The sequence below is a fragment of the Lissotriton helveticus genome, chromosome 6 (assembly GCF_964261635.1).
Source record: "Lissotriton helveticus chromosome 6, aLisHel1.1, whole genome shotgun sequence".
NCBI lineage: Eukaryota > Metazoa > Chordata > Amphibia > Caudata > Salamandridae > Lissotriton > Lissotriton helveticus.
This window is the reverse complement of record NC_136067.1, coordinates 1,994,213,366-1,994,240,587: the sequence shown is the minus strand read 5'-3', so window position 1 is coordinate 1,994,240,587 and position 27,222 is coordinate 1,994,213,366.

Sequence of the window (27,222 nt, the reverse complement as noted above, 5' to 3'; positions counted from 1 at the left end):
ATCTGATAGATGGACCAAAAGGATTGGTGGGTGTTTGGACCTGCTGTTGCTCAAATGTGTGAACATAGAGGTTAGCCAGGGATGGCGCAAAAATACTGCCCATGCTCGTCCCTGACACTTGTAGATAAGTTGTTTCCTCATACTTAAAGAAGTTTTCCTTCATGGGGAGTCTAGCCAAGGACATTATGAATTGGACAGGTGTAATAGAGTTCAATTCAATGTCCCCCAGGATTGACATGAAGGTATCTAAAGGCTCATCCTGGGGTATGGAAGTATAAAGAGACTCCACATCAAAGGAGAGCAAATATTCTGTTTCAAGATTGTACTCTATCTCCGGTATTGCCCGCAACACATCTTTAGTATCTTGTAGGTATGTTGGCATGGTATGTACAATAGGCCGCAAAAAGTGGTCCACAAATTCTGATAAGGGCTCCAAAAGAGAGCCCAGACCCGATATTATTGGTCTACCAGGCGGTGGTCTTTGAGATTTGTGCACTTTTGGCAACGTATAGAAATAAGGTACAGTGGGATGTTTCATCTGTAAGAATTGTCCCTCATGATTATTGATCCAGCCTTCATTCAAGGCCTCTTCCACCAAGGTCTTAATTTGATGACTGAAACGTGCAGTTGGATCTTCTTGCATTTTAGGTACATTGATCACTACCTGCTCTGCACATATGGGGCATAAGAGAAACAAAAGGCTGAATTGAATTTCAGCATCTCCACGGATGCTAATTTATTTCAAACCGCCATCAGGGAAATACGGTCAGGATTAGAAGGCCTCATCAATGACGCAATCCTAATCTTTTCCAAGACAGTGTAAAAACACATCACAGGGTTTGAGCACTCTAAAGAGACTCTCAGACCAATGGAGGGTTTTTAGTAGGGGGGTAATGTGACTTGACTTCGGGAGCCTATGGATAAGGCGGGCCGTTTGGTTCTGAATAACCTGCAGGCGACGGCGCTCATACACCGGAATGCCAACATACACGGCGTTGCCATAATCCAGGCGGGATAGAATCATCGCCAAGATGATGAATTTAAGGGCTTCGGTAGAGAAGTACCGCGAGATTTTGCGAATAGTTCTGAGGGACAGGAAACATGAGGAGACCACCAAGATGATCTGGGGGCGCATGGAGAGGTCTTGGCTGATTTTTATGCCCAGGGTTTTCACTGAGGCAGAGGGAGCGATAGGGGAGCCAAAAACAGGGGGCCAAAAGGCGGAGGTCCAGGGATTAGAAGTACCGCCGATGAGAACCAACTCCGTCTTATCGAGATTCAATTTCAGTTGGTTAAGGTTCATCCAGTTGTAGATGAAAATCAGGGTGGAATGAACCTGAGAAATAGAATCAGGAGACGAAGAGAGGTTGAAAATGAGCTGGAGGTCATCGGCATAATTGAACGCCGTGACCTCCATATCCTGTAAAGCAACAATGAGGGGGTATATATAAAGGTTAAACAAAAGAGGGGAAAGAGATGAGCCCTGGGGCACCCACAGGAAACAGGGCAGGTAGGAGCAGAAAAGCCGTCCAACCGTCAGTCTGCGTGCGGCCGGCTAAGAAGGAAGTGAGCCAGGCTAAGGCTGTCCCCCGTAAGCCGGCCCCCTTGACACGGTCGAGAAGAATGGAATGGTCGACCGTGTCAAAGGTGGCGGACAAGTCGAGAAGGTCCGGCACCTGTGGGGAATTGGTGTCGGCACTGCATCTGAGCTCATGAACCACGGAGAGGACAACGGACTCCGTGGAGTGAGCTGGTCGAAAGACAGCCTGATGGGCAGCTAGAAGATGGTTAGCCTCAATGTAAGCGGAGAGAGAGGAAGTGATATGGCTCTCCAAGATCTTACCCAGGAGCGGAAGAAGAGACATGGGCCTAAAGTTAGAGGGGAGAGTGGGGTCAGCGCCTGTTTTTTTTAGAATAGGGATGACCATGGCCGATTTAAATGAGTCAGGCACAACTCCCAGGGTTATGGAGGTGTTGAGAAGGGTAATAGGGGGTACCGGACCGCAGGAGAAGATCTCCCTCAGAATGTGGGCCGGACAATAGTCCGCGGGAGAGCCTGTCTTAACTTTCCCTAGTAGAATACGAAAGGCCTCTTCTGAGATCAGAGGAAATTGGTCAAGGATGGAGAGGGGCGGTGGCAGTAGTGGGCAGAAAAAAAGAGGGGGAGCAGGAGGTATATTCCGCTTGATAGTAGTGATCTTCTCGATGAAGAAGTCATTGAGAGCATTGCAGAGGGATTGGGACGGGATGGGCTTAGGGGCAGCTCTGTCAGAGGCAGCTAGCTCATGTACGATCGTGAAGATCTCTTTGGGCTTATTAGCTGCCCGATGAATTTTCTTGGAAAAGTATTCCAATTTGGCGGCAAGTATAGCATTTCTATAGGCCCTAAGGAGGATCAAGTATTGGGCCTTAAGGTCAGGACAATATATCGCCAGTGTCGTTCAGCCTGTCTGAGCACCGATTTCTGGGATTTGAGGGCATTAATAAACCATCTGTTGGCGTCATGGGGGCGACGCGTTCTGACCCGTCTGAGAGGAGCAACTTGACTGCAAGCCTCCGATAGCCAGTTGTTAATGATGGCCACCTGTGTGTTGGGAGGAGTATCTGTAAGAGCAGGGGCAGAGGAAGCTAAAGAATGACCTAATGTGGCCAGATCCACCCGATTCAATTACGGGCCCAAGTGTTTTTGGGAAGAGGGGGAGAATTAACCGCCCCCAAATTGACAGAAAAAGAAATCAGGGAGTGGTCTGACCACACACAGGGGAATATGGTGGGGGTAGAAATTATTAAATTGGTGAACCAGACTTGGTCAAGAGTGTGACCATGAATATGGGTAGGGAGAGAAATATGAGGGATAAAATTGATGCAGTGAAGAGTATCAGAGAAATCATTAGACATAATGTCCTTGTGGGGATCACCCGGCCAAAAGTTGTAATCCCCTAATAGTAGAACAGCGGAATTGTTGACAACGAGAGTGGCTAGCAGTTCCTGTATAGCTGGGATGAAATGAGGCATAGCCTGAGGGGGCCGAAAGAGAAGCACACAGGTAAGCGGGATCACGAGGTTAGTAGAGCGAACAACCAAGAAGTCAACTGATGTGATAGGGGGGTGAGAGAGGAGTTGGAATTGAAGATTGGACCGGACTATCATTGCCACTCCACCGCCGGTCTTCCCCTCAGGGCGGTCGGCGCGGAGGATATATTATGGGTCGGGGAGGGTTGTGAGGACATCTGGCAGGGAATCAGGGGTATACCAGGCTTCAGTGAGAAATAGGATCTCAGGCTTGGTAGTATCCAGGAGGTCAAAGAGCTCTACTTGATGTCTGACCGCAGAACGGGTGTTAATAAGAGAGACAGAGGCCGTGGGGAGGGGATTTGCACAGGGTTTAGGCCGTGATAGTGGGGAGGCAGGAGGTAGCGACACCGATCGAGGTCCGGGCTTCAAGGCTGGGAGGTTAATATGGTTGGACTGAGCAATATCGAGGGTGTTAATCCGGGCCTGAGTGGATAGGCTAATAGGCCAAATGTCATGACATGCCAGTAGCTGGTAGATGAATAAATCAGGGGACTGGCATAGTGAGGGGCCCCGGGACCCGGCCTGGCGCAAACGGCCTGGCCCGGCCTGGTGCGGACGGGCACAGACGGGCTTGCTTTTGGCTGCGCGGCCGGGGGAGGCACCTCGTCAAGTAGGTGGAAAGCGGTGTGGCCTAGCATCAGCAGGCGTGGCCTAGCTCCATCACCCAGGGCTTCCCCCGAGAATGGCGGCGATCCTCCCCGTGGCCCGTAGCAGCGCCTTAAAAAATACTCTAGAAGGCCAGTTCATGGAATATCATAGTTTTCAAAGGCTTGTCCACGGAATGTCATCGTTCAACCCAAGAGAATCGGTGGAAAGTTTGTAGATCCATCGTTGCTCTTTTTTGAATAGGTAGTTAGATACATCCCCGATGTGTGCTGGTATAAATGGTTTTTCCAACACTGTCCAAGTGAAGTCTTCTTCTGTATGTTTTTGTTCAACAAAATGCCTAGTGAGTCTTGTTATTGTCTTCCTGCACCTGAACGCACTCTTATGTTCCAGCATACTCAAGCAAACTTTGCGCGTTGTCATTCCAACGTATCTATTAGCACATGGACAGGTCATTAAGTAAATTACTTGTGTGCTATTACAATTGGTGAAATGTCGTTGTTCCCACGGGCGATCTGTCCCAATCTCTATCTTAGTAGTATGTTTCGTTTGGGGACACAACGAGCAGCATCCACATGGATGATGTCCTGTTACTGCTGGTAGGTCCCAAAGGGTCCCAATCGTACGTTTGGGAGTTTCTTTTGGGCGAGTATGGATCAAACGATCGTGAATGCTGCTTGATCGCTTGAAAGCAAACAATGTGGGTTCGATCTTTTCATTGCCCGCATTCAAGATACACCAGTGAAGACTGACGATCTTTTGGATTTGATTTGACTTTGTGCTAAAGGTAGTCACAAAGGTAAGCCGATTGAGGGGAGGTTTGTCTAGAGGAAGTTCCAACAGTGCTTCTCAATGATTATTCTATGCCCGCTTAAGTGATTGTTTAATTAAACTTTTTGGATAATTACGGGCATTAAGTTGTTTAGATAAGCCTTGTGAATGTTTCAAAAACGTCTCTTTGGTCGAACAGTTCCGCCGAACACGGAGGATCTGCCCATAAGGCAGATTGTCACGCAAGGATTTTGGGTGTTGGCTTCCATACAACAACAGGGAATTTCTTGCCATGGGTTTCCGGAACAACTCGCTCTCTAGTCCTGAGAGGGTGGCATAGATTGAGAGGTCAAGAAAGGACAGTCATCCTTACTTATCTCCACCGTGAAGCGTAAATAACGGTTCTGATTGTTAAGCCACTGATGGAAAAGTGAGAGGACTCTCGATCGCCTCTCCATACCACAAGCACGTCATCTATATAACGTTTCCACCATCTGATAGATGGAAAAAAAAGGATTGGTGGGTGTTTGGATCTGCTGTTGCTCAAATGTGTGAACATAGAGGTTATCCAGGGATGGCGCAAAAATACTGCCCATGCTCGTCCCTGACACTTGTAGATAAGTTGTTTCCTCATACTTAAAGAAGTTTTCCTTCATGGGGAGTCTAGCCAAGGACATTATGAATTGGACAGGTGTAATAGAGTTCAATTCAATGTCCCCCAGGATTGACATGAAGGTATTTAAAGTCTCATCCTGGGGTATGGAAGTATAAAGAGACTCCACATCAAAGGAGACCAAATAATCTGTTTCAAGATTTCAAGACTTGATCCTCCTTAGGGCCTATCGAGGTCCAGGCTTCAAGGCTGGGAGGTTAATATGGTTGGACTGAGCAATATCGAGGGTGTTAATCTGGGCCTGAGTGGATAGGCTAATAGGACAAATGTCATGACATGCCAGTAGCTGGTTAGATGAATAAATCAGGGGACTGGCATAGTGAGGGGCCCCGGGACCCGGCCTGGCGCGAACGGCCTGGCCCGGCCTGTCCCGGCCTGGCACGGACGGGCACAGACGGGCTTGCCTTTGGCTGCGTAGCCGGGGAGGCACCTCGTCAAGTAGGTGGAAAGGGGTGTGGCCTAGCATCAGCAGGCGTGGCCTAGCTCCATCACCCAGGGCTTCCCCCGAGAATGGCGGCGATCCTCCCCGTGGCCCGTAGCAGCGCCTTAATCGGCTGCACGGGTGCAAGCGGTGAGGGGAATAGAGGAAGAGGGTAAGTGTCCAGTAGTTAAAACAAAGCACAGATTGCACACATTTACAATTTTACAATCAGGGCCTCTGTTCTAATAGACTTCTACCGCTGGTGTGAATACAAGGAAAAATCGTCTATTAATGAACAATGAAAAGGATATAAATGGACATATTAGGCCATATTCATATTCCTCCGTATCTAACTGGTGTGTCTCACATCTAAAGAAAACAAACACAATAGTCTAAATTATACATTCACCATATATGTTCAACAGATATTTTTATGATCATAATTATGAGCATACACTCACCCAGATTGACCGGGGATTAGACCTCACCTCTCCTGGACCCAGTTCAGGAAGATGGAGGCCCCGCTCTATGAAAGAAAAGGTATAGGGTGCTTTGAGTGAAAAAATAGCTATGTACACGCCCTCTTTCTTCTTAAACAAAACAGCACCCTTAATGAACCCTCTCTCATGGGCACTCACCTAATCCATTGGAGCCTAGGCTCACTGAAATAATCAATCATCAGAAGACATAACAAGTAGTACTGCTGTTAAACATACCAAAATGAAACTGCTAATAGGCTACCTGAGACTCAATTCCAGGATGCCAAAGAGGCTGCCTATTGTTGAGAAGTAAAAAAACTAAAACTACCTGCACAGCTGTTACTAAATTCACAGTTCTCCATTAGACAACCTTTTCTAAACATAAAGGAAGATAAAGTCCCTCAAAGCAAGTGTAAATGGTCTATGAGTGACTAACCTGTCCGCCGTTGCCCCTGTGCATGACCCGAGTCAGGGGGGAGGCTTCTGCTGCCTCATTGTGGAGAAGTGTGGCTAACCGATTAGAGTGGCAGACCCTGAGGCAGAAGGTCTCGTCCGGACCAGGGTTCAATCCCCGTCGCGGAAGGGTCATGGGCTCAATGCCTTCGGACCCGATAATTCTCGCCTCTGTGCCTACTCTAATCATGGGGTTCCACTCTGCAACTCTGGGCAATAGCTTGCTTAATCTCCACACCGGCCCTCACAACACTAGGATGCCTGGCTTCACCTTGGGGGTGCCCAGGAGTGGACACCTCACAAGAACAGGCCGGGAAGGGTTCCACAGCAGTATTCGTACAGTGCTTAGAAACCCCTGGGTGATAAGCGCTTTAGAAATCCCCCCCAAAAAAAAAAACACAAAAAAAACATTGTCTGGATACTTAAACGGTATCTAAGTTTGGGGGCGGAGTCTCGTTCCTTACCAGCCCTTCGGCTATACAAATAAATATGAAAATGAAAATGTGCTAGGATCTACAACAAAAAGTAACCGGGTGATGTAGCCCCATTAGTTTGCTTAATTTCGAAGAATGGAGTTGTTCCTTTCAATAAACTAGATTGCCGAAATCCTTCCGATATAGCCGGTATCCCAGCCTGTCTCACTACACTCGCGGAAGTTGGGAGAACTACAGGATGACGTCACACTGACTCAATCCGTAGTTCGCCCAAACCGTGGTTCATTTAGTATGTTGAAATACAGGGCAGAGGCACAGATCACAATGTCAACGCCGATATCTGCAATCAAAAAAAGGTGATATCATTCCTCTTGTCTAGTGCTATATAAAAACAACACAGTTACTGGTACTGATTAATCTAGTATCGTTCCAACCTTATTGACATTACTAGAGACAATATACTCCAAGGCGCTAATCGAGTGTAGAGAAACTTAATATTTCTGGATCATGATAAATGGAGCAAGTTGGTGTAGCCCTTCAAAAATGCCACGTGGTCAATGTTTAGTATTATTCTGCTGTGGCTATGGAAATATTTATAAGACCCTCCCAGTGGCCAATTATCAGGTAAACCTATAATTCCTGATTCAGTATGATTATGAAGTATTGCCTCGTAAATCAAAGAGCCATAAGTCATATCTACCAATGTCCACCTCAAAAAATACTCTAGAAGGCCAGTTCATGGAATATCATAGTTTTCAAAGGCTTGTCCACGGAATGTCATCGTTCAACCCAAGAGAATCGGTGGAAAGTTTGTAGATCCATTGTTGCTCTTTTTTGAATAGGTAGTTAGAAACATCCCCGATGTGTGCTGGTATAAATGGTTTTTCCAACACTGTCCAAGTGAAGTCTTCTTCTGTATGTTTTTGTTCAACAAAATGCCTAGTGAGTCTTGTTATTGTCTTCATGCACCTAAACGCACTCTTATGTTCCAGCATACTCAAGCAAACTTTGTGCGTTGTCATTCCAACGTATCTAATAGCACATGGACAGGTCATTAAGTAAATTACTTGTGTGCTATTACAATTGGTGAAATGTCGTTGTTCCCACGGGCGATCTGTCCCAATCTCTATCTTAGTAGTATGTTTCGTTTGGGGACACAACGAGCAGCATCCACATGGATGATGTCCTGTTACTGCTGGTAGGTCCCAAAGGGTCCCAATCGTACGTTTGGGAGTTTCTTTTGGGCGAGTATGGATCAAGCGATTGCGAATGCTACTTGATCGCTTGAAAGCAAACAATGTGGGTTCGATCTTTTCATTGCCCGCATTCAAGATACACCAGTGACGACTGACGATCTTTTGGATTTGATTTGACTTTGTGCTAAAGGTACTCACAAAGGTAAGCCGATTTAGGGGAGGTTTGTCTAGAGGAAGTTCCAACAGTGCTTCTCAATGATTATTCTCTGCCCGCTTAAGTGATTGTTTAATCAAACTTTTTGGGTAATTACGGGCATTAAGTTGTTTAGATAAGCCTTGTGAATGTTTCAAAAACGTCTCTTTGGTCGAACAGTTCCGCCGAACACGGAGGAACTGCCCATAAGGCAGATTGTCACGCATGGATTTCGGGTGTTGGCTTCCATACAACAACAGGGAATTTCTTGCCATGGGTTTCCGGAACAACTCGCTCTCTAGTCCTGAGAGGGTGGCATAGATTGAGAGGTCAAGGAAGGACAGCCATCCTTACTTATCTCCACCGTGAAGCGTAAACAACGGTTCTGATTGTTAAGCCACTGATGGAAAAGTGAGAGGACTCTCGATTGCCTCTCCATACCACAAGCACGTCATCTATATAACGTTTCCACCATCTGATAGATGGAAAAAAAGGATTGGTGGGTGTTTGGACCTGCTGTTGCTCAAATGTGTGAACATCGAGGTTAGCCAGGGATGGCGCAAAAATACTGCCCATGCTCGTCCCTGACACTTGTAGATAAGTTGTTTCCTCATACTTAAAGAAGTTTTCCTTCATGTGGAGTCTAGCCAAGGACATTATGAATTGGACAGGTGTAATAGAGTTCAATTCAATGTCCCCCAGGATTGACATGAATGTATCTAAAGTCTCATCCTGGGGAATGGAAGTATAAAGAGACTCCACATCAAAGGAGACCAAATAATCTGTTTCAAGATTGTACTCTATCTCCGGTATTGCCCGCAACACATCTTTAGTATCTTGTAGGTATGTTGGCATGGTATGTACAATAGGCCCAAAAAGTGGTCCACAAATTCTGATAAGGGCTCCAAAAGAGAGCCCAGACCCGATATTAGTGGTCTACCAGGCGGTGGTCTTTGAGATTTGTGCACTTTTGGCAACGTATAGAAATAAGGTACAGTGGGATGTTTCGTCTGTAAGAATTGTGCCTCATGATTATTGATCCAGCCTTCATTCAAGGCCTCTTCCACCAAGGTCTTAATTTGATGACTGAAACATGCAGTGGGATCTTCTTGCATTTTAGGTACATTGATCACTACCTGCTCTGCACATATGGGGCATAAGAGAAACAAAAGGCTGAATTGAATTTCAGCATCTCCACAGATGCTAATTTATTTCAAACCGCCATCAGGGAAATACGGTCAGGTTTAGAAGGCCTCATCAATGACGCAATCCTAATCTTTTCAAAGACAGTGTAAAAACACATCACAGGGTTTGAGCACTCTAAAGAGACTCTCAGACCACAGGCTTACTTGTGAAGAAAAATGCAATTCTTCAAGAATCAGTTCCAGCTTTTCAGATATGGCTTCGCAAAAGAAGGTGTCAGTCTCAACAAGAGGAAATCCAAAGATTTTTTAAATGCCCTAGTTCTAACATCTGTAACTGAAGAAGGATTGTCAAAGGTAAGAGAGACTGCTCATGTACCTACATGTAGTCTGCCCAAGTTTATTCAGTATTTCTCCTCCAATACCTATTAGCATCTAATGCTAACCCCCTCCTATTTACGTGACTTTTATGGATAGTTTTTCTTAATGTATACTTCAAGCTAGGGTATATGTAATAGAAACTCAGTTAGCAGGTGCACATCTTCCTTGAGAGAAGAATAGGTATTACATTTGTTTATTGGCACTGTAAATGACAATGCCTTTTGGTTGGCAGTGGATTGGATGTATGTGGTGTGGAGTTGAATTATGTGCGTTGGATTGGGATTGGTATTTGTGGAGTAGTGTGTCATGTTGAGTGGTTTTGAGTAGTGGAATTATGTGGAATGGTGTGCAGTTGAAGTATGTGGATAGTAAATATGTGGCATTGAGTGTACTGGAATTATGTGGACTGTGATTGTGTTAAGAACAAAAAAATTAGTATGCAGTTCCTCCAGGGTTGATGACGTGACTAGAATGCGGAAAACTACAGAGTGATTTGTCCAAAATGGAGATGGTGAATTCCTCCTTTGGGATAGAGTACCCTCACACACCCAGCCCGCTGGGTGTCATGCTTCATCATTGGGCCTGCTCCTCGTTGGGTCGGCGGTGCAATACCCGACGGGCACCCTCAGTGGGGGCTCTTTTGCAGAGATTTTTTATCATTGCCGTCTGGTGAGTGCGTGTGAGGGGCCCTAAAGTATAGAAATGTGGTGTATGGTAAGAAATAGGTAAAATTAAAACAGGGGACAGTGGTCAGGGCCACTACTTTAATAATCCTACCTCCTACCCTGATTAAAAAGGTGATAGTGACTATCTACAATAATGTTTTAGGTAGTTGCTCTTATGTGGTCAACATGTTTCTTGCCTTTTAGTCCCAAAAAATGGAATCAAGCGGCATTTCTTCAGGACCGAAAAAACAATAAAGATACATTGAAATCTAAACTGATGACTTGTGGTATGGTGCAATGACCTAGGCATTACCAGTTTGTTTGGGTCAAGCTCAAGAGTGGGGGGTTACTACATCCTCTCTTCTGTTAACTGAGGAGCCACCATCTCATGCTTAACAGATGCCTGACTTGTCAGGACTTCTTGTGGGGAAGGTAGGGCTACACCAGTGCCACCAAGGCAGTCCCCCCTTTTGGAGCAGGAGCTCCTTGGCTTACTGGAACTTGGCTAAAGGTTGCCCACATTTTCTACACTGCCTTCCTTTTCTCTGCTTCTGGGACACACTGCACTAGCTGCAGGATCAGCACTTTCAGAATGCTTGGGAGAGGACTGGCACTGGGCCAGTACCTCTTTTGGTCTCAGACCAACCTCTAGGTGGTAATTTCCAAGGAGACAATCAAGGTGGGATATCTGTACTGACTACCACCCTTCACCATCTAAGGGACACTGCTATTTCTAGGGGTACAAAAGCGCCAGTTCTAACAGTAACCTACCCTTGGATAGCCCTTACTCTTCTAGTCTCACCTGGAATATACTGGTTTAAGCGTACCAACCTGTTATCCACCATACTGTGACTGGGCCAGATATATCTCTGGGCAATGGCTGGGATTCCATTAACTAGTGGGTGGTGGAAGTGTCTGGTTCCCTCTGGAATCTCCAACTCTCCCTTTGGTCACATTTTCCAGCTGAAAGCTATAAGGACTTTCTCATCTGAGGAATCATCCTCAAGGCCTACAATGGCAGCCACTGAAGGTGTACCAGTGGGTTTGTTTTTAGGACAGGAAGGGTCCTTGCTTGGTGCCATGTGTGTTTACAGTTAAGGTACTAAGGGCCTGATTCACAAAGGTGAACTGAGACAAAAGTCTAACTTTACGACTTTCAGTATTCAAAAATGGCATTTGGGAGTATTAAAGTTGACTTTGTTCTCAGTTAAACTTCAGTTTTGGCCTTAAGTTTAACTGAAACCAAAAGTAGAGTTTTTGGGATCCCAACTATTACACTGGTACCCAGTCTTGGTTTGTGAGGTGTCTCGGGCCCCACCCTACTCATCAGGATTTTTGGGTGTATGCAAAGGAGTCCTTTTCTTGGTTTTTAGAATGGTCCACCTTTTTCTCTTGAGAGGGCTTAGCAACCCCTTTCTTTTGGTCACCCGCTATTAGTTTTGGACATTCTTGTTTTGAGCCGATGGTCAGCCTTCCTCCCCAACTCATGGTGAGAAACTGAACCCAGGTCCGCAAGGTATTAATGCAATTTTCAGAAGCACAGTTACTCAACAGATGCTCTTTCATAATCACATTATACAGCCCAGCATAGTCTTGCACCTAGCGTCCTTTTATCCTACCACCTAGTGTCTTTACTAAAAAATCTACAAAAACAACCGCGGGCTGACTCAAGGTTTTCTCTTTAGTGGTGAGTCCAAAGCCCACAAACAAGTGTCAAGAATCTAACCCTGCACTAACCAGAGAACAGTTCCCATGAGAGAGAGACCCTTCCTCATTCTACAAGCTATCTCGAAAGCTGTGAACCATTTTGTGATGTTATCACCTTCTGTACATTTGGTTAAGTATGGGCAAAATTTGTGGATTCGCGGTACGCAAATTCGCGCGAAAGCTTTTGCGATCTGCAAAACCGCGAATTTGTGTGAATTTGCTGATTTTTTTATTTTTGAGTGTTCGCTGGGTTTTTTTTCAGCGAAGTTACCCATGCGGTCGTACATGGGCACGGCCATCTTGTTTTCAGTGTTCGCATTGCGTATTTCCGTTTCCGGGCGCTAGTTGCATGCTTGCGTTGTGCATTTCCTACGTGCGGGGCGCAATTGCATGTTCGCGTCCTTTTTGCGTGCTCGCAGGGGGAAATATTGCGCAAACTTACCCATATGGTCGCAATGGGGGCGGCCATCTTGTTTTTCATTCATTGCTATGGTTCTGGGCATTCTTTTTTTAACCAGCTTTAATCTTTGTAATCCTTTGTTTGTTTGAACTTTTAAAAAAAATCTTTTTTACTCATTATCTATCTCTCTATTTTTCTACATCTATATTTTGTGTTTTTTTCATTTTTTTGTTACTTTAATAACTACTTTTTTTAGCTCTCTCTTTTCTTTTATTTACTTTTTTTCCCTATTCTTTCCTTCTTTGACCCAGGCCCATGGCAAAGGGAGCCGGCAAGCCCAAGGGGAAGAATCCCGCAACCTGTAGCTGGCTCCCTTGTGGGCATTTAAGGGGGGAGTCAGTAATTCTCATGGAGATCTTCAGCACGGTGGAGGTGGCCGCACTGGTTTTCTTTGTACAGCGCCACCTCCCCAAGAGCGTCGCGGCAGGGGGCAGGACCGGTACCGGGTACGGGCTCTGGAAGCGTCGCAGCTATGGGGTACAGTGTGCCGGGCCATGTATCGGGAGTCTGGGGTCCGGCGCACCTTCAGCCAGGCAACCCACCGGTGGTCCGACATCCTGGTTCGGGAACATGACCTGCTCGACCTCCTTGGCGTCGAGATCCCTGGGTTTGGTGAGTACTAGTAGCTATTTAATGACTACTTTGTTTTCTCCTGCTCTGTGTTATGATATTGCAAATATTAGTTTTTTCCGAAGAGCAAGAATGCTGCCGATTACATTGCAGGTAAATTATGTTTCAAAAGATTCTGTGATTGCAGGTGCTTGCCTGTTCACTGGTGGTGCTACTATGCTTACTTGTTTTCAATTTTGTGCTCATTTGGCCTGAGTGATTATGTATGAGTGTACTTTACAGAACAGCGTAATGCTAGACACTAGAGACTCAAGTCCAGTCATTCCTTTGTACTCCTGCCAGTAAGAAGAGATAGTGGTGGTGGATTGATAGTTTGAATATATTATTATGACTGGCTATTTAGTAGGACATTTTTTAATGGTCTGCAATCATGACGGACTGTGTCTGTCACTTCGCTTGCTGCGGAGTGCTGCCTGCCAGTCCTAGTAGAACCTTTTTGTAGTTGGTTTAGGGAGTCACATAACTTTCCAAGTAGACGGTCCGTGAATCCTGCAATACTAATATCCTAGAAGACCACAGCAGATAGGTCAATATATTTAGTGCAATTGTTGTCTATTTCCCCAAAATATTTTGTTATTGTTTTTTTTAAATGTTTGATTTGGTTGACAACAATCAATGTGTCTTTTTTTCATGTACATCAGGTCCCCCCAGGGGCAAGAGGACAGAGTAGGAGGTAGCGGCGCCGGCGGAGCAGGAAGGCCAGGATAGGTCCGCCAAGGGCTCCTCTACTGGCCCCAGTAAGTTTTCTTGTTAATATTAATACTTTTACTTCCCTATCTTTTACAGCACCTATTTATTCCAAACGTTCCTCATAATTTAATTTTTCCTAAATCGTCTTTGATATTCTTGTAGACTGTTTCTAAATTCTTATCCTGCCTCTACTACGAATCTCTGTGGTATTACTAGATTATTATTAGTATGTCTGTGTAGCTAGCTAAGCTTGCACAGTTGGTAAAAGGAGTTAAACAAAGCAATAGCTCTAGGCACTGAGTGCAGCCCTCTGGGTTGTCCATGATGTCTATTGAAGTCTTCTAAATGTTTATGCTTTGACAATTCCCAACAATAAAATGTCAATTGCCACCAAGAATAGGATACTAGTTTACTTTTTGATTGGATAGGAGGACATACTGCTACTGTTGCAGGGACTATTCTGCACATACAGAACTGTGGACAAGAAATAGGGCATTGGTGATAATAGACACAGTTAGACTTTCCACATACCTCAGTCATAACAGAAGTTGAATCCCCAATCTCCTTACTGACTAGCTAGTGTGTCAGAGTCATTATTTAGCTCCCAAATGCAGCGATGATCCCCAATGATTATACAACCCAGAACATAACACTACGGAATCAGAGTCCCGACCTCTCAGAGTCACGAACTCATGCTTGCAAATTGCAAACCCTTTCGCTCACTCACTCATGACCAAAAACCACAGTCTATATACGTTTTAAAGCTTTATTACAAGTAAAACAACTAGCTCTGTGTGTGCTCTGTACATTACATTTAAAATGTGCATTATATAAAAAACATTTATTAAAATCAACTTCATATAAGATAAACGGTGAATGACTGAAAACTGAAAAGTGGCGGATTTCACACATTAAGGGGTCGATTAGGATCGCGGACGGACTTGAGTCCGTCCGTGACCCCTGAGGAGGAGGGAACGTCCGCATGGGCTGCGGCGTTCCCTCCGATCTGATTAGGATGTGACCGCCAGGGTGGCGGTCACATACTCTATCTCTAACATTGCGGCGGGTGCAGCTTCAAGCTGCACCCGCCCCAATGTAAAAAATGCATGCACAGCATTTGCGTGCACAAAGCGGCAGGCACCGCGCGGTGCCTGCTGCATTGTGCACGCAAATGCAGGGGGGTACCATAGGTACCCCCCATGTGCACCCACCACCACCCCTTCACCCAGGGGGCCCGCAACGGGCCCCCGAAGTGAAGGTCCGTATGCTTTTCCATGGCGGCAATGCCGCCGTGGAAAAGCATATTTACACACACATCATAATATGGCGGACGGTGTCTCATAGACACCGCCTGCCATGTTATAGCTTTTCCGCCGCGGTCGGAAGCCGACCGCGGCGGAAAAGCGGCGGACGGAATTCCAGACCCACCAGCCATCCTAATTTGGCGGTGGGTCTTTGGAGTCTCCGCCGCGGTTTTTCCGCATCCTCCAGGCCGGCGGACACTTCCGCCGGCCCGGAGGATGCGGAAAAACCGCCATCCTAATCGGCCCCTAAGTGTGGTAGAGCCCTTACCTGGTTGGAACTTAAAGTCTTGGTGGTGATGATGATGACTCCGACTAACATTCATATGATCTTGCTCTTGTTCGTGGAAGGGAAACTTCTGTCTGTTATGAGAAAAATGGTGCATTTTAAAAAGCAAGCATTCATCAGTTGTGCCAAAAAGTGTAGCATCACATGTTATAGCTAAGCATGAATAAAAAACACCCTTCCCTGAAGAAAGGGACATTTTTAGTTTAGACTAGAGAGTCACAAATTATTAAATGTGTTAATGTAGTACTAATAACATTTTTTTCATTACTAGACACAATTTTATATGGCATCTAAAAATATTAAATGTTTTTTCTAGGCGTAACACCATCAGCAAGGAGGTGGTCACTCCAGGGGCGGATGCGGTGCCAGAGCCACCAGGAACTGCTGTGGGGAATGCCACGGTAGTGGCTGGCAGTGGTAAGCTATTATACTCCTCACTTATTGAGATTGCAGAGTGGGCTCTCTGCAGGGGTGTATATGCTGTACAGTACAAGTACACTTTACTGTTAAGAAGACTTACAGATTTAGAACTAATTTTTTGTCAACCAGGTAGAAGACAGTCACCCTTGACTTCGCGTTAGCAATAGCATTAGCGGCAGGAGTTGACGAGTAACCAATGGCCTCCTCTGAATTTGACTTCAACTCAGCTGTGAAAGCTTTATCGAGAAACCAAGTCAGATCAGAGATGAACTTGATGGATGGGATGAACGAAAAGGGAAAGAAGGGTGTAAGGAAGGACAAGCGAGTTAAAATTAATGACTGGCAAAGATTGATATGTGTTTTTGAATGCTGCCCGAGGTGGCTTGGAATCTGATGCAAGGCCGGTTGAAGGCTGAAGCAAGGATGGGTGGAAGGAGAAAGAAAAGAGGACTGCCTGGGTGGGTTAAACAGAAACTGTATGTGTGCGCAATATATCCTTTGGTTAAAATTCAAATACAAGTCAAGCACGGATGCATGGCTGGCAGTTTACAAATTAAAATAAAAAGGTTGTTTTTCGGTGAGAAAAAGTAAGGTTTGTCTAGTTGAGACATTGAGAAGAATGATTGACATTTACTTTGAATGGATGGATGCCTGGATGGTATCTTCCTCATAGAGAGCATAGGTGTATATAGACAGAGTAGACGGTCACTGGATGAAGAGTGTTACTTTGAAGAGTATGTAACACCGCACGTCCGTGCCAGAGTAGCAAAGCTGAGGAAAGTAGAAGTTGTAATTTTTCAGAATACTACCATGACTAGTAACAGAAGTTTGCAAGCACAGCATATATCCGGTGATGACGGGGACCACTCACTACCTATGTTAATAATTTTTTTACAACTCTGTCATTCATGTGTGGCCTATCGGTGTTCATTCAATCAAAAACAAAGCACCTAAATTCATACCATATGTAAGCAAATATCCTGTGAATTGATAGATGATCATGTTATTTACCTTCTTTATTTTCCTTTTGTAGTAGTCAGGGCAGGGCAGGGTGAAAGTTAAAGTTAAATTAATTAAGCAGTAGCCCTTGTAACAGAGCATGGCCAGTGCCACCCGTAATAGAAAAGTAAGAGCTTCACCACCTGCATGTACTGAATTGATAACAGTAGCGCAAGTCTGTATCATCATGGCTTGCTTCTGTTTTTCTCGGGTGCAAGTTGACTGCGCTGGCATTATGCAGGCTTCCACAAGTTTACGTACCAATTTTGCTAAACAAGAGAGAAGAAGAAGAATGGTGTACTGTCTGAGTCTAATGTAGTGAGTCCATATAGTGCTAGTAGAATTCCTGATACTCCCACTAATGTTAGAGCAGAGGCCGACGAAGTGGGAGGTTAGATAGATACATGCCACAAATGTTATGTACTGTGCTTGCAAGTTGCTAGTGCTACTTTCACACAACTTTATGCTGAATTATTTTGTGTTAGTCTTAAAGAGCATTGGTTACAGTATGTTTTTCTTTCTTCATATAGATACTCCTTCTAAACTAACAAGGAAGGAGTTGGCTATCCGGGCTGGCAACGGAAGCTGGAGGCAATTGACGCTGAATATCGGCGGCTGGTGGCTCAGGAGGAGGAGAATGACACGCAGTCAACAACATCCACAACAGCTACATCCTCCTCCGCTGCCCCTGGGTCATACAGCCAGCGCAAAACTCCAGCGGTACAGAGCCGTGGTCCGGCAGCCACCCCCCGCCGCCGAGCAGCAAAAACAACAGCTGCCCCCTACAGTACCTGCAAGTGCAAGACTCGTGTGCACCGATTTACCCTGCGAGTGTCCAACCTTGAGCAGGAGGTGGGGAGGCTGAAAGCCCTGCTCAAGGACCTCTGGAGAGAGCAGTGTGACCACCTGGCCAAAGGACACCGCTGGTGGAAGTAGAGAGACTGTCCCTTGCCCCTTTTTTAAAGACTTTTTGGGGGGGGGTGAATTCGGCGTTGGGGTTTTTGGCTTTTGGGGACATTGATTTCATGGACATTGGTTGGGGTTAGGGAGGGTGGTGGGTCAGGTCTTCTTGTGGGATAGTTTATTTTTGTTATGGTTCACATAATTATTTATTTCAACTTAAACATAGCATACGTTTTTTTACTGTTTTGTGGGGGAGGATGGGGGGTTAACTAACTGTAAGTTTGCTTTCCTGAAACTTAACTGGCTGGTTGATTCAAATTGTCTAATCGCCCAAATTAGTACAAAAGTGCAACTGACTACTACTTTACTAGTACTACCGTCAGTCTCTCCTCTCCTCCTACTCCATTATTCTTCCTCCCCCAAAATGCTTACCTTACCTGTGATTCATGTTTGAGAATAGGGCCATGCACAGGGCTTGCTGCATGGCAAATGGTGATTAAGGTTTGGTATGGAATCCTGGACGGATGAAATGTTATTGTTGTGGTGGTAGTAGTACTGGTAGACACTGGCAGTAGCAGCATATGAAAAAAAATGAAATGAAACATTGAGTGGCCTGAGCAGAGCATTAGAACAGTACGATAGATAGTACAGTACAAAAGATCAGTTTCATAAATTGTAGCCTAAGCAATGCTAAAGTATTCAAAATATAACTACTAGTTGCGTGGAGTATGGCTACTATAAGAAATAGTACTGAAGGTAAAGGACACAGCAGCGTAAGCATTCGTCACGTGTAGGAAGAGGATGTTGTTGATGGTCAATCCACTTGATGGCACACATGAAATTCTGATTTGATTTGCAAATACTCATGGGTGTGTGTCAAGCAGAATAAGAATAAGAATATATCCTCGGATTCCTTCACCAGACTTAAAATTGATTTTCTGTTGCTTTGACCTTATCCTCCCCAGCAAGTGTGTGGAATTATTGTTGTCATTTAGTCACACCTCAATGAAAACCACACAGCCCGGAGGAAGATGGTTAGGGTTTGAAAATTGGATGGGAATGGGGTTTTTTGGGAATGTTTTGTGGAGAGAGGAAAAAAAAACACAGCATGGACAAACAACAAATGAAGAAAAACAAATCTTTAGATACGAAGATATCCATAAATCTTTTAAGGGACATAAAGGAAGTGCACTGCATGCATGAAGTTGTTTGCTAAATGGATGGTTAGGTTACTGAAAAGTAGTACTTACTACAACTTACTAACTATGAATAAACAATTTGACAGTACAGGGCTGCAGTAAATACGCAATCTCACTTGCCTATCTGCCCACAGAGAGAATAAACACTTATTAGTACATTAAATTAGTTTTAAAAATAGCAAAGAAACTCATCAAATAGCTGTAGGGATGAATTTGAGCAGAGCGCAAACGCGCAGAGTCGCACTCATAAAAGTTCACAACAATAACATTATTTAAAAGATAAGAAGTGAAGAGGATACTATAACTCTATGTTGTAGTTGTCCTGTTCAATTTGGGAAGTTGCATGCATCCAGCCATTCCTCTTATTCGCGGTACTCCTCCATTCCATCTGATGCTCCGTCGATCAATTTTGGTGACCAGACACACTGTCCACTGCCTGCCTGGCGGATGCGGAATTGCGGATTGCTAATGGTAAGCCTGAGTTAATGTTTTTCCCATCGCACAGGGTAAAAGCTGGCCTGTAGTTGTCGATGCGAAAACAGGAAGGCATATTAAAACACCACAGAGAAAAAATATAAGTTACGGAGTGTAGTGCAAAAATAACATTTCACTTTCAGAGGTGACAGTATTACATACAAGCATCATTTCTAAAGTGCATACTCTGAGTCTCCTTTTCAAGGCTAGTAATTAGCACACAGCATGCCAGGGCCATGCAGACGGTCAAGACAGGCACCACTGAGTGAACCAACCTGATGCAGCATACCTCTTTGACACAGACAGACAAAGCATATCTAATTTTATGCAGCAAGCTACTTAGCCATAATTTTACATAAACTGCTGTCTGGATCTGGCATAACAACACTACACTGGCTCGACCACTCCATACCATGACTAGACAGACATGTAGTTCTACTGTGGTTGTTGTTGATTTGTTTACCTGTTTACCACTCACAAAATGGCCATAGTTCTTCCGTAAACCGACGATGATGATCCATCTATCCCAGTGAGTGACTGTAAAGATATTATGTAACTTTGATCATCAAGACTCATCATCATCATGGTATATTGGCAAACTCCATGTTGTTCATGCAGTCACAGCCTATACACAGTGAGTCCAAGGACATTTTCCATATTAAAAAGTGCAACGTAGTGGCCCCTGCATTAGAAGTACAATTTGAATTAAACAAGGTAAAAACAGAGTAGACTTGAGCTACATTTAGTGTGTAAATGATTAAATAATAACAGAACACATATGATTCATTTCATGCACAACAAACACACAGCACTTACTTTCATCAGAGCCATACAGCCAGTGTTGTCCACTGCATGCCATCTTATTATTCATTACCTGCTCCACTTTTTGTTGGCATCTTATTCTTAAAGTGAAGGGCCACAGGGCAGCCTCTCGTGTCAATTTCAGAAATAATAGTCAGCAAATATTCAGTAATTCCAGTCCCACTTCTTTTGAGGGGACTCGTCTACGAAGCGACAATTTCTTGATTCTGCATAATCCAGCCATCTGCGTTTAGGGAAATGGATAGGGGGAGTCTGGAGGAGGAGGATAGAGGAGCATAACTGAGTTGTGAACGTGTGAACTTCAGGAATGCAGGCAGCGGCACCTTCAATAAGGAAATAAGACGAAGACAGTGCTGCTGATGGATTTGTTGTGATTAGAGTTTTGTTGTGGTAAAAGTTGCAAATCAAAGAAAGACACACAGGAATAAAAGTAAATGAGGACAAAAAAAGGAAGTTAGTATTTAAGGCCTAGGTGTCAGGGAAGTAGGGCTCGTCCTCAAACTCTGTGAATTGAAACTGGAGTAGGTCAGCTAACAGAGAAGAACTTCCGTCACCTAAGTCGGTGTCTTCTTCCTCCTGCATGGATTCACGTATTTTGTAATCTGGTGGTTTGATTCATCTTGATCATTGTTAACCTCTCCACATTTTTTGGCAAGAGGCAGGTCCTTTTTGAAGTTACAATGGCACCAGCAGAACTGAAAACACGTTCAGAAGACACGCTTGCGAGTGGGCAAGACAAATAATTTAGAGCCAGCTTGGTGATCAATGGCCATTGACCCCTTTTCCCATACCAATACAGCAATGGGTTCTGATCAATGAAGACCTCTGTTGGGTCATCCAGATAGGCCTGCACCATCCACTCAAGGTCATCCAGGGGTGCTCCACTTTGCGTACCATCTGTGGCTTTTGCATCAACACTGGAACGAGCAAACCCTTGATGAGTTATCCAATCCGCTTCCGACAATATTATGGCTGGGCCTGGTGCAGGTGAGTTTGATGATACGGTTGCTGGTGTCGGTAACGGCTCTGAGGGAAAGTGACTGCCTTTGGCCACAGAAGTGGACCTTGACCCCGGATGGCCTGCTGATTCAGTAGTACTTCTGGCGATTCCTTCAATTTCCTGCCGCTCTTTTTCGAACCGAGTGGCTGACAGAGCTAGCCAATGTTTGTACTTTGAAACATCTGCTCCATAAAAAGGAATGAATGTATTGCTGGCCAGTGCCTTTTTGTAACGTGGATCATGAATAGTGGCACAAATGTAATGTTGATCACAATGTATTCCATTAAGCCTTGCATTGTCAAGTAGAAGGTTTAATAAGCTCTCGGCCAACTGATATGCGTCCTTCAGTTGGTGCTCTAGCATGCGCAACAATGGGATAGCTTTGCCGAAAGTACAGTCCTCCCTGCTGAAGACCTCAAAAGGACGAAGCATGTCAGTCAGGCTTTTAACAGGTCCCATTCCTCCACCTTTAGCCTCATGTCTTTCATAGAAGAACCCTGTGTGTTAAAGACATACTCATTGATTACCAAGTACTGCTCAAACAGACGCTCAAGCATGTAGAAGGTTGAGTTCTAAAGTGTTGCCACCTCCTGGATGAGTCCTCTGACTGGCACTCTACGGACACGTTGAATGATCCTCAGCTGCTTCCGGGCCTTAAAAGAATGGCTGAAATGTGTGCAGATTCTTCGGTAGGTGGTCAGTAAATTGCTGACTTTGTTTTCTTTTTTCAATAAATCTTGAACAACAATGTTAATACTGTGCGCCAAACACGGCACTCTGAAATAGCCACCATCAGCCATGGCCCTAACTATATTACTGCCATTATCCGTGGAAACATAACCAATCATGCACTTTCTTGGATGCAGCTACTTAAAGACCTTACTGTTAAACTCCTCCAAAATGTTTACTGCAGTATGAGATTTGACCATGGCAAACATGGCTATTATTGCTTGTTTCTGACTAGCTTGAAAAATTGTGGCACTGTCAACACCTGCAGCTATCTTGTCTCAAACCCCAGCAAAAGAGACCCAGTGTGCAGTGATGCACATGTAATCAACGGCTTGGCAACTGGTCCACATGTCTGGTGGATAGTGTGAACAGCACTCTTCTGCAAAGCTGCCCCAATCACCTCCAGCACATCTTGATGTAGTGCTGGAACCGCAACTCTGGCAAAATAGGACCGGCTAGGAAGCTTCCATTTAGGGTAGACTGTTGCCACAAATTCTAGAAAACCCACCCCTTCCACGAACGAAAAATGGAGAAGGTCCAGTGCTAACATTTTAGCCAGCATTGCATTATAAAGACATGCCATTGGGTAGTTGCGTTCAAATGGCGCCTCCAACCAAAACATGCTTTTAATGGTGGTCTGGACCGTTTTCATATGTAATGATGATCCAGACCTCTTCAACCCAGTTATGTTTTCCTTGATGTTGCTGGGGTAGAGGATGGTGTGGGTGCTACCACTGCAGTGCTGCTGCCTGCGGTACTGTGTGTACCAGAAAACATGTCTCTCGGTTGTTCACCTCCCCCCTGCACGATCAGCTCCTCCTCATCATCAGATGCAATATCAATGTCTACATTTGGATTTGTACTTTTGGCATTCCGGATGTTACTAAGGTGTGCCTCCCACTGGATAATGGGGTGTTTTTTTAGATGACCTCTCTGGCCTCCGGTACCATAGTTGGTGCCAAGCTTACCCCGACTAACTACTTGTTTACAAATCAAACAAATGACTAGGTTTTCCGCCTTTTTGCTAATACAAAAGAAGTCCCAAACTGGGTAGTTGAGATTTCTGGTGGTGGTGGAGGTGCTATTTTCAATGCCAGATGAAGTGGCGGAAGGGCGTGGCTGAATTTGACTCTGTTGTGCACTTACAGCACCCCTACTTGAGGTAATGGAGGTTGAGCTGGATGGAGGTCCCTGCCGGCCCTTCTGACGAGAAAATATGGACTCTGTAGGTCGTGTTGGTGTAGTAGTTACCTGTGTTGGTGGTGGTACAACCAGTGGTGCCACACCACACACATCCTGCACAGCAGCATTTTTGGATAGGGTAAAAATATCTGTCTGCTGCATGACCGCTGGGGCTGGAGTGACGACTGTGATGACTGGGTCGTCATCATCAGACTGTTCATCAGCATCAGAATACAACACTTCTACTTCTTGGTCGTCATCACCCATAAGTGAAAGCCTTGCGGAAATCTTCCTTTTAGCTACCTTTGTTGGCTCTTGGCATGCATCCCTCTCAGACTGCATTGGTGGGTGCCAATCAAGATCTAGATCATCAGAAAGAAGGGTGCTTAAAGAAGAACTTGTACTAGCCCTCCTTGACCTTTTTCTTGCTGAGGATCTGGAAGACAATGGATCATCAGAAGGAGTGGCTTGCTCGGATGATACCTCCGCTTGAATCTCGATTTCCTGATGTGCCCCTACTTCTGGAGGAACAAGCATTGTGAGCAGTTGTGCCTCTCCATGCGCCTCTCCATGCGCATCTACTTGCGGCTCTACTTGCTCATCTACTTGCGCCACTCCTTGCGCCACTCCTTGCACTTCTCCTTGCGCCTCTCCTTGTTGCACCTGTGGTTGTCGTTGTGGCTGTGGTTTAACATTCGTCAGATGAGTTACACCCTGCGTTGATTGGTTGCTACTTTGCGAGGAGTCAACGTCAACATAACTGGTCGATGGTGAAAGAGCACTTAAAGAGGCTGCCTCTGCGGCACTCATGGACTTGGGCCTAACTTGGTGTGGTGGCACTGAGACCAATGAAGCGGAGGTGTTGCTGCCCCCTTGGTCCCCGGCGAACACCGCTACTGCAGGCGTAGTTTCTTTTCTCCCCAAAAAAGTGTCTGTCGGCACACCAGTCTCCTTGGTAAGTGATGCCACTTGCTTCTTCTGCTCCTTCTTACTGCCAGTGGCACTGGCAACTTTCTTGGTAGAGGAGCTATGGCCACCTTTCTTTGGGCGCATCTTCTTCAGATGTCAGAACAGCAGGACGCTGTTGCATGAGTTTCAGAGTTGTCTGTGGCCACCACACGTGACGTCACGTGACGTTATGCACACACCGCAGCAGGACGTCTTCCTGGCACCACAAGTGTTGATGATGAGGATGATTTCTGGTTCTCAGTCTTTAAGCACCTAAAGCAAAGGAAGCCAGAGGAACATCAGTTAAATAAATGCTGCATATGTTGTGCTTCAATTAATATTTGCAACTAGGCATTTATTATTATTAACACAACACACCCAAAAACTGAAAGACTCAAAATAAAAATTGCAATTCTAATCCAAAATGGATGTTTAAAATTAATAGAAGAGAGACCAGACAGAGAGAGTTGTTTCATGCACCACTGACTACCCCTGGGCATATGGATGAAAGCAAGGCAGACTGGGTGCAGGCCTATGGCACAACGCACACTGCCTGGCTTCAAAATGCCACCTAGACCCCCACCCACATGGCCAGGCCCTGGACCAAGGCATCAAAATATCCCCCACCCACATGGCCAGGCCCTGGACCAGGCCCCAACAACACCCAAACAATTGAAATACACACACAAATCACCCCAGTCCAATGGCATCCATGCCCTAAATGATGTTTAAAATCAAGAGAACACACAGAAAGACTTGGCTCATGCACCACTGACTACCCCTGGGCATAATGGATGAAAGAAAGGCAGACTGGGTGCAGGCCTATGGCACAAAGCACACTGCCAGGCTTCAAAATGGCCCCTAGACCCCCACCCACATGGCCAGGCCCTGGACCAGGCCTCAAAATGGCCCCCACCCACATGGGCAGGTCCTGGACCAGGTCCCAATAACACCCAAAAAATCAAAATACACACAAAAATCACCTCAATCCAATGCCATCCATGCCGTAAATGATGTTTAAATTCAAGACACCCCCACAGAAAGACATGGCCCATGCACCACTGACTAACCCTGGGCCTTCTGGCTAGTGTGGCTTTAACACGCACCCCACAATTACAAAAAAAAAACACATAGATATAATAAATAACAGTGAGCTATTCAATTCCATGCCATCCATGCTGTAAATGATATTTAAGTTAAAAAAAACTCACAGAAACTGTTTTATTAGTCACCCATGACTAACCATGGGACTACTAGATACGATGGCTACCCACAACATATGTTTTAAAAAGCTGTGAAAAAGTTTATACATTTTAGTTGCTGCAACTGCAATGCCCCAAACAAACAACACCAACTTACTTGTAAAATCTCAACTCCAAAACAAACAAAAAGTCCTCAAATACAAATATCCAGCAGCAGCCACAAAGAGTAATCCTTCCAGCTCCAGATCCAAATGAAAAGTGACCAGGACATGGGCTAAGCACTGGGAGGAGCCTGCTGGACAGGAACAGTAAGTTGGAAGTCTGGGGCACTTCTTTCCTCCCAACCCCCCAAAAATGCACTCTTTGCACAAAAAAGTGCAGCCAAATGTCAATCTGAGGAATTATTCTGATCCAAATCATCAATTTCAGAAGGTTTATGCTGCCAGCGATAGATTTCTTGTGCAGAATTACAATTTTTACGATTTCTGCAAATCTCCCTCCGGATGTCAGCTGCGCGGCGCATCTAGGTTTTCGCAATTGTTTACTCTCGCGATGGGTGATCGTGGGCCCTTATGACGTATTTGCGTGCTGAAAGTCTCGCAGTACAAGATGGAGGGACGCTATGACGTACTTGCGGTTGAAAAGTCTTGCGCGATCACGCCATGACGTACTCGCGGTCGAAAAGTCTAGTGCGATCACGCAGCAAGATCCAAAATGGCGCAGCGCACGCAAACCGGGAGGAAAACAATTCGGCGAACTCAGAATCACGGTAAGTCAATGCCACGCGCACGAGATTGTATTTTTGAGGGGTGACCAAGCAAAAAAAATCCGACAACTCGCGAATTGCGTATTCTTTGACAATTTCACGCGATTTGCGGACCACGAAATTGCAAAAAATTCACAAATTCCGCAAGCGGAACGGATTTTCAGCCCATGCTTTATTTGGGGACAATCTCTTTGTGGATTTTAGTGCCAAAAGCTTCTTCTTTCTACCTATTTATACTTGCCTGCCACCAGAGATGGGTACTAGATCAAACTCAATTCTTTCTTTTGCCATAGCCAAGATTTTGGCTTCTAAAGCTGTCCTCTTGGCTAGCTGTCACGTTGTAACCTGTCCGCCAGGATCTAAATCGGGCTCTACATTTATGTCAGTTGTAAACAAATGCTGTTTCAGTGTCAACCATAGGGCATCATGATCACTGTCTGTACGGGTATGAAATATTGTGGCAGAGGGCGATGTCTCAAGATAATATATTACATTTGTCTCTTACTATCGCCTATAAAAGTGAGAGCAAGTTGGTAGTCAGACCTGAATTGACCATTGCAAAAAATGTAAACCATGACTCAGCGTAAGGGGCAGTAACTGAATGGTAGCTGCCGACCCGTTTTTAAGTTGTGTTGCCTCTACCCTCTGGATGCCCCTTGCCTCATCCTCATTTTCTGTGATAAATGTTAACTCTTCCAGGAGCTAATTTGTGGGGTTAAAATTGCCTGCAAGTCTGATGGGTGATTTTTTGGAGCATTCAGAAAGATAGAGACAAAGCAATGCTTATCATTAGTGAGTCCGTATTCCGAAGTGTAGTGTGGGTATAGATATTGTACATATTTTCCATGCAGCTAATTTTGCAGCTAATACGCAGGCCCAGTATATCATTGCTACCAAGCTCTGGGCATTTTTTTAAATATTGGGCAGGTTTTTACCCAGATAAATAACCCACGGACGGCCGTCCCGCCCTCAATGGGACTGCCTCTAGGCTATAGTTAGTACAGTGCTGCAT